The sequence below is a fragment of the Hippocampus bargibanti genome, linkage group LG03 (assembly GCF_051943395.1).
Source record: "Hippocampus bargibanti isolate YZ-2025 linkage group LG03, ASM5194339v1, whole genome shotgun sequence".
In the NCBI taxonomy this organism is placed as follows: Eukaryota; Metazoa; Chordata; class Actinopteri; order Syngnathiformes; family Syngnathidae; genus Hippocampus; species Hippocampus bargibanti.
Window position 1 is genome coordinate 17,512,087 of NC_142736.1, and position 9,339 is coordinate 17,521,425.

Consider the following 9,339-nt stretch of genomic DNA (forward strand, 5'->3'; position numbering starts at 1 on the left):
AATTCGTCATAGGTTTGTGCGCCACACCCTTTGATATTAATTTTCTTGATGCTTGTGTCAGTTTTGGTGTGACATTTCTTACATTTCTATTGTGTAACTCCTACTTGAAGACAGTCAGAGCAGAGGCGTGTGAAGAACGATGCATGTGGTTTCCCTATCCTCTGACCAGTACAGGTCACCCCTTTCTTGAAATCACGACATTATCTGTCCTCTCATTCTTCCCCATTGCATTTGGCAGCAGCGTTGTCTTCAGCCCCCGGTTTGTGTGCAGGCACCACGGCACCAGTTGGCTGTTTTCAAAATATCTCAATCGGCATGCATAATTTCCTTTATTTTGGTTGTTTCCAGGTGGCATGGCGGTTGACTGCTTAACATGTATGCCTCATTGTGCAGAGGTACTGTGTTCGATTCTGGGGCTCCATGTGTGCAATTTGCATGTTCTCCTTGTGACTTTGAGTTTTCTCCGGGCACTGTGGTTTCCTCCCATATTCTAAAAATATGCATAGCAGGATAAGGGAACACTGACTTGTTCGTATTTGTGACTGTGAGCGTGAATGGTTGTTTGTCTACATGTCCCCTGCTATTCTCTGGAAAACAATTAGGGTGTCCTCTGCTTAGCGCCCAAACATGGCTCGGATCGGCTCGAGCACACCCGAACCCTCGTGAGGATCAGCAGTTCAAACAATGGATGGATGAATGACTCTTTCCTAAGTTAGCTTGTTGCTGCATCTAAGACATGGCAGGGTTTTCAGACTGTGTTGTTCAGGAGTACCATGCAGTATAATATGATATGAAGTGGGCCGAACGACCAGAATAATAGCAGCAAAAGTACTGACTGATAGTATTTGCACTGTTATAGGTCCAGCTATCATGAAATAAAAATAACGTATATGTTAACATTTCAATTTAAAGCAATAAATTTGATATTTAATAAATTGTACTTTTGGTAAAAAAATGAAATTTGCGCCACTATATAGGCTACATCTCTGTATTGTGATCACAGTGCCTGTATGCAGGGGGACAAAAATTTAAATTGCAGGTGGTCGGAATGGAAACAAAATATGAACTCATAAAGACCTAGAAATATCATATTTTCTGGACTATAAGGCAGACCTTTAATGAATGACATATTTTAAAATGTTTTCCATATATTAGGCGCACTGGGTTATCATGGCGCCGCGGATGGCAGCCTCGGTCACACGCTCCCTAGTATTGTTCCTGGTAAGGGCGCGGAAAATCCGACTGGACCCTCGGCACCCTGCCCACCACCTTTTCCAGCTACTTCCCTCAGGCAGGCGCTACCGATCCATGCGCACCAAATCCAGCAGACATTTAAACAGCTTCTTCCCCCAAGCCATTAACTCTTTGAACTCTTCAACAGTAGCCAAAATGGAACTTTATAGTGCCACTTAGCAGTTTTTTTGACGACGATACTCATGCAGCGTGTTCTACCGGAAACTAATTCCTTGTGTGTTCTACATACTTGGCAATAAAGATGATTCTGATTCTGATTCTGATCATCAGAATCAGAATCAGAATCAGAATCAGAATCATCTTTATTGCCAAGTATGTAGGATTCTGATGAGGGAAGTAGCTGGAAAAGGTGGTGGGCAGGGTGCGGAGGGTCCAGTAGGATTTTCCGCGCCCTAGTTTGGATTCTTGCAGTGTGCAAGTCCTCGAGAGTGGGTAGGGCGGTGCCAATGATTTTTTCCGCCGTCCTAACTGTCCGTTGAAGTCGGATTTTGTCCATTTTTGTGGTGGCCCCGAACCAAACGGTGATGGAAGAACACAGGATGGATTCGATGACAGCCGTGTAGAAATGTTGCAGCACCTCCTGTGGCAGGCCATGCTTCTTTAGCAGCCTCAGGAAGTACATTCTCTGTTGGGCCTTTTTCAGGATAGAGTTGGTGTTTACCTCCCACTTCATGTCCTGGGAGACTGTGATTCCCAGGAACTTGAAGGTCTCAACGGTTGACACCAGGCAGTTGGATAGTGTGAGGGGGAGCTGTGGTGATGGATGTTTCCTGAAGTCCACCATCATCTCAACTGTCTTGAGCGTGTTCAGCTCCAGGTTGTGACGGCTGCACCAGAGCTCCAGCTGCTCCACTTGTTGTCGGTACGCAGACTCGTCGCCGTCTTTGATGAGACCGATGACCGTGGTGTCGTCTGCGAACTTTATGAATTTGACAGCTGGGTGCGTTGAGGTGCAGTCGTTCGTGTAGAGAGAGAAGAGCAATGGAGAGAGGACGCATCCCTGCGGGGCTCCAGTGCTCGTGGTTCGTGTTGTGGATGATATATTTCCCAGTCTGACCTGTTGTGTCCGTCCTGTCAGGAAGCTGAGGGTCCACTGGCAGATCGTGCGGGACACACCAAGCTGGAGAAGTTTGGGGATGAGGAGTTCTGGGATGATGGTATTGAACGCAGAGCTGTAGTCCACAAACAGGATCCTTGCGTAGGTTCCTGTGTTGCCAAGGTGGTCGAGGATGTGGTGCAGTCCGATGTTGACTGCATCCTCCACAGACCTGTTTGCCCGGTAGGCAAACTGAAGAAGATCTAGCAGAGGTCCGGTGATGTTCTTTAGGTGGTTCAGCACGAGGCGTTCAAAGGACTTCATGACCACAGACGTCAGAGCGACAGGTCTATAGTCGTTCAATCCCGAGGGTGCTGGTTTCTTTGGAACTGGGACGATAGTAGACTGTTTGAAGCAGGATGGGACTTCACACTGCTCCAGGGATCTGTTGAAGATTTGTGTGAAGACCGGAGCCAGCTGGTCAGCGCAGACTCTCAGGCAGGAGGGGGACACTCTGTCAGGTCCTGCAGCTTTCTTGATCTTTTGCTGCTTGAAGAGCCGTCTAACGTCCAGTTCGTGGATCTGTAGGGCAGAGGGCGGAGATACGGTAGTTTCTGGTAATGGTGGGCAGACCGGGGAAATGGTGGTGTCCTTTTCAAATCGGCAAAAGTATGTATTTAACTCATCAGCCATACCATTGTTGTACACTGCTTGGGGGGAAGGTAAACGATAATTTGTTATTGCTTTCAGGCCATTCCACACCGATGCAGAGTCGTTAGCGGAGAACTGTTTGTTAAGCCTCTCCGCATAACTTTTCTTTGCGATGTTAATTTCCTTCGTCAGCCTGTTTCGGGCGAGTTTGTAAACTGCTCGATCGCCGCTTTTAAATGCGGATTCTTTCTCTTTCCTAAGCTGCCTGAGTTTGGGAGTGAACCATGGCTTGTTGTTGTTGAATGAGCGGAAGGACTTTGTTGGTACACACATGTCCTCACAGAAACTGATGTATGATGTTACAGTGTCTGTGTATTCATCCAATGTGCCCGTTGAAGTTTCAAAGACGCTCCAATCAGTGCAGTCTAAGCATTCTTGTAGCGATAACTTTGCTTCATCTGTCCATGTTTTAACTGTCTTGACTACCGGTTTTACACATTTGAGTTTCTGTTTGTATGTGGGAATTAAGTGGATTAAATAGTGGTCAGAAAGACCCAATGCTGCATGCGCAACAGACCGGTATGCGCCTTTGAGTGCTGTGTAACAATGATCTAGAATGTTTTCTCCTCTGGTGAAGCAGTCAATATGCTGCTTATATTTGGGAAGTTCACGGTTCAAACGTGTTTGATTAAAATCGCCCAAAATGATCAGGGGTGATTCTGGATATTTTAGTTCGAGATGGTTTACATGGTCCGCTAGCGTTTGTATACACGCGTTAGCATTAGCTTGTGGCGCGATGTACACGGCAACGAGAATAAAGGAAGCGAACTCACGTGGCGAGTAGAATGGCTTGCAGTTGAGAGACAGCGATTCCAAACCAGGGCTGCAGTGTGCGTCGAGCATCGTGACATCGGTGCACCATTCTTCGTTGATGTAGAAGCATATAGAAGCAGATCATGCTCATGGTCAGCTTTTGAAAAAAAATGAAGGCTTTTAGGTGCGCCTTATGGGCGGAAAATATGGTAATTTTAACTCCATTTACTACATGTATATAATTCTCCAAACCAAAATTTACTTTCCAGTGAATCAAACTAAAATTACAACTGTTTTACATGTATAGAAAAGGAATTGATTACCCTCTCTCTTGACAAAATACAAAATCAATACATTCAACATGCAAATGCCGGGTTGTTCAAGTAGTAACTAATTTATTTTATTTTACTTTCATTTTTTCCGCAGGCCAGATTTTCCACAAATGGTCCGGTTTTGGCCAATGGGCCGCAAGTTTGATTGACACCGAGCAGGTTTATGGGTCATATGGGAAGCCATAAAAAGCCGCTACCATGAACTGGTTTTAATTATCATTATTGACCTAATGCTGATAAACGCAATCAGGAGCAATGACAGAACATTGTGTAACAAAAGTGTCTGTCAGAATGAGGCGCAATGAGCTCTGATCGATGGTGTTTTACCATCCACTCTTATGTAATATCCCATCTGGGTGGACGAGGAGCCAAGGTGCGGAATGGACCAAGCGGGCAGAGCATAACTTTTCCCCTTGATATCACGGCACACACTTTTTGGTCATGGAAGATACCAACCACACAACTCCGGTATTTCACAATGTTGTGAAAGAAGCTCACTCATAGCACATGTTGTATCCACAGAGAAGAGGTGGCACAAGTACTTACACAGATACCTGTGTTAAAAAAAGACTCTGGTAAAAGGAGATGTACTGATTTGACTCCTTTACATAAGAGTAAAAAAAGCAGACTCTGAAATGTATTTCAGTACCAAAGTGCACAAATTACATTGAGCAGAGATGGTAATAGCAGTTAGATTCTGGACGTCCATAAAAGTAGACACATACACAAAAATACTTCTTTCATGAAGTAAAAGTAAAAAGGTGCAGTTTAGAAATGCACTTTAGTGAGCAGAAATGGACAAATTACTTCCCTAATATACTTAGGTTGAGGTTCAGACTTTTTTGTTCTCTGAGTAATGCAGTAGTGGAAAAAGGTGGATCATGTATTTCAGTAAAAATAAGAATACAAATGAATTTGATACGCCAGTAATATTGAGAACCTGGTAAATACTGAAATACAGATACCGGGAAAAAATCCATTGAAGTACAATCACAAAGTATTTGTATTCAGCTACTTTCAACCACTGACCGTGAGTGACTCTTCAGAGCAAGCAGCAAACAACATTCCTGTTATGGTTTTGCATAGGAGCTGATCTTTTAATGTCCTCATTATACTTGCATGGTGACCCAAGCTGGATCACATCTCCTCTCTGTAATGTCGGAATCTATTTTGCTCTTCACACCGAATTGGAAGATTCCTCCGGATTAAGTGGGTGTTTCATCCCACTCCTCTCCTGTTCCAACATCCTGCGTCAGCACACCGCTACGTCATCTACAACGTCTCAACATTTCCTCTTTTGAGAACCACTTTCAAAAGTTTGTGTTGGTATACCACACTAACCACTGATCTTTGCTGCAATAATCCAGTCTTCCAGTAAATGTTGATGAATCATGCTTTGCCGTAATGGGGGAGTTCTCATGACATGCTTGAGACAAGAAGGCGGGCAAAGCCTCAGGCCCAAGTGAAATATTTAACTTGCATGTTCACATTTTTTTTTCACCAATTGATATAGTCCACCCACTCATGGTCACCGTTTGGCACCCACAAATTCGCATCTTGGTGGATTTTTCATTTTTTATTTTTTACTGTTTATATATACAGTATCTGCTATTTCTCCATTACACCATGAAACACAAGTTGACTTAATGTTCATTGGCATTCTCTGAAGAATTTTCTGGGTTTGAAAAATATTATTTTTTTCTTTAAATGGCATTGGGTGTTACTTATGTGACGGGTGTCACAACAGTGACTGTCTTCATCTCCACGATGCTGCCGTATTAATGAAGACGAGACGCGTGGATGTGTCTTTTTATTTCTTTTATTTCTGCAACACAGTATGGCAGAAGGGATGGGTGAAGTCGCATGGGTTTCGTCTTGTGATTAACCTGAATCTCCTCGAGATTGTTCTCAAATGCAAAACATTGTAGATAACAAAACAGACAGGGTCTGTGCGCTCGTCGGAGATGCACTGTACAGGGTCTGGGAAGGAACTCTGTCCCCACTAACATAAGTGGCCTCAGCTCGCACCTGCCCATTCTCCTCTGTACAAACTACATCACCCTGCATAGCACTACATAACTGTGACAGACTGGAGAAAGGGATCTGTTGCTGGTGTATCAGTTGTCTGTGCGCTCGTCGTAGATGCACTGCACTGGGTCTGGGAAGGAACTCTGTCCCCACTAACATAAGTGGCCTCAGCTTGAACCTGCCCATTCCCCTCTGTACAACCTACACCACTCTGGATTGCACTACACAACTGTTACACGGTTGGGAAGCCTCTACCTCTACACTCATTCAAAGGTGTGCTACTTGTTACATGTAAGGAGCTCATTCTTAGACTTAAGACACAAAAACACGTACATGAAAAAAAACACACTAATTGCAAAACAGCAGGTCAGACAATTAACACACTACATGTATTTTCAAAACGGGGGTCGACACACCGTCCACCGAGTGATGGGACTGCACAGCGTCTTCATTGTGCAGCATCGCGGTCCCGGTCCGAAGTGGAGAGTCACTTGTGATCCGGGTCACGGCACCAATGTGACGGGTGTCACAACAGTGACTGTCTTCATCTCCACGATGCTGCCGTATTAATGAAGACGAGACGCGTGGATGTGTCTTTTTATTTCTTTTATTTCTGCAACACAGTATGGCAGAAGGGATGGGTGAAGTCGCATGGGTTTCGTCTTGTGATTAACCTGAATCTCCTCGAGATTGTTCTCAAATGCAAAACATTGTAGATAACAAAACAGAATTAACAACGTGTGATCGTATAGTGGTTATTTACAGGAAAAGAGAATACAACACAAGTTCACTGTTATTTACAAGATGTCCCTGAACGCATCATGGGCGGAGACTCGGCAGAACACGCGGTGCGCTTGTAACGGCTGGCGCACAGTTCAACGCGCCACGGACACTCACGGGCAAATGAAACACGACACAAGAAACTAAATATTGTTCAATAAAAACGAAATGAAACAATTATTACCTGCAACACAGTATGGCAGAAGGGATGGGTGAAGTCGCATGGGTTTCGTCTTGTGATTAACTGCGCAATAGAAAAGCGCATATGCTCCTAAGTTCCACTCGACAAAACGTGAAGTAAATAATGACACAAAAAGTAATCTGGACTCGAAATGAATAAGGGAACTAATTAGATAACACTAGACAGTACAAAAGGGGAAACAAAATAAGATATTGTCATGAAAATGCGCGTTAATCAAGACCAACAGAAAATTGCGACTCACCCTGAATCTCCTCGAGATTGTTCTGGAAACTATGGGCGGGACATAGTGCCACACTGTGCGCCGTTGCGTCACTTCCTTCATAATTTAATAACCTAAGTGTACAACTCCGTTACACTTATACAAAGATTTTCACAGGTGCGCTATAATGCTTTTGCGCGGAAACAGCTACAAAGATAAGTGTGTGCAGATTACTTTGTGCCTATTAAACTGTACATTCATCTCTTCGTTTTATTTATTTCTTGGCATGTTTCAACCTGTCACAAAATTGTTTGCAAAGTTTTTGGTGAAGTCCCTCCAGACAAACTTCCTGAAGCCTGATGTCATTTAAACTGTTTATGTGTGTGTCAAAGTGAGAAAAGTTTGTGTCTACCGGCATGAGAGATGAAGGTGATGAAGACTCTAATCCAGTCCTTTCTAAACCAAGCACTGAGAAGCACACTATTATTGTTGTTGGCATTCTGTCCACGTAGCTGTCCATGCATAGTACAGTAAGCAATGGTAACCTTAATACAGTCAATCCATATCCACTGTGGTAAAAGGTGCCAAGAAAGAATCAACAGCTTCTATCATTTCAAACAGACTGTAATGAATACACCACCATTCCTATGACGAGTGTTTATCCCACCAAAATATCAGCATCCAAATGGGCACTTCTCAGTGGAATCTTTTCTCATTACAACTAGTTCAAGAATAATAAATCAGTGACCTAAAAAAAGATCAGAGAACACTGATAGCTATGATAAGAACAGACCATCTGTAGTATAACAATGAATTCATAGTATCAATTAAATAAAATATGCCCGTCATAAATGACATAGTCCATGCCGGTTAATTGTGTGGTCATCTCAACACAGCACCTTTTGTAATCTCCCTTTCTTTTTGGTTTACACCCCGCAAGACCGTGTTACTCATAATATTTGGGATTAAAATAAGATCATGGACATCTTGCGTAATCATTATCGCCATTCCGCTGTCTGAGCGTATTTCGTAAGGTGTCATTTGTATGCAGTTGATACATCAGGTGTATTTTGTGTGATGCATGAGACTTAACATCGAGGCACAGTCACCACCTAATATTCCAAACCTTACTGGTCTCAACATTAGGTACATATGCACAAATGAATGGAAACTCAAAATGCCATACTACAAAAAATGAGATATGTTTCACAACTATGGTTATAGCTTTGCTACAGGCTACAACTCAACTTCACTCAACTATATTCATAGAGCACTTTCAAACAGCCAATGCAGCACAAGAAGTGGTGTACAGTCCATGGAGCAACTATCATATGCACAACAATAAATCAATTGATCAGTCACAAACATGGTAGAAAGCACCAGAGTAAAACTAAGACCAAGTCTGAGTCATGTTGAGTCAAATACTAAAGAGTATAAGTGAGTTTTAAAGATGGGCAGCGAGGGAGCTTGCCGAATCTTCAATGGGAGGTCATTCCAAAGAGGAGGACCTGCAGTTCTTGTGTTCTATGACTGGGAAAACCTCTAAAACAAGCTAGTCCTTTAACACTACAGTATATTAGATCACATTAGATCATCAATTTACTCTATAGTTAATGGAGTGTGTGATAGGTGTACTGTCTGAACTGTAGAGATGGAGAATGTAGCTAATACTGGGCTAAAATTGAAATATTAAAATATAGAACATAAACGGTGAACTTGGTAGGTTTTGAATTGAGAATTAGATAGTTTAGAGCAGGGATGACCAGACTATAGGTCCGCAAGACCCTCTGTCCTGCCTATTTTCCAGCTCTCCCAGGAGGAGCAACACACCTCATTCAAATAATCAGGAGCGGTCTAATAGTGCTTCAGAGTTGGCTTATAAACTGATCAACTGAATCGGCTGCGTTGCAGCCGGGAGATCCGGAAAAAGGCAGAACAGTGGCCTTCTAGGCCCAGAGGTGAATATCAGAATCAGAATCATAAAACCTTTATTCGTTAGAATTGGCAATTCGCTACATTAGCATTCGCTACATTAGCAATTTAC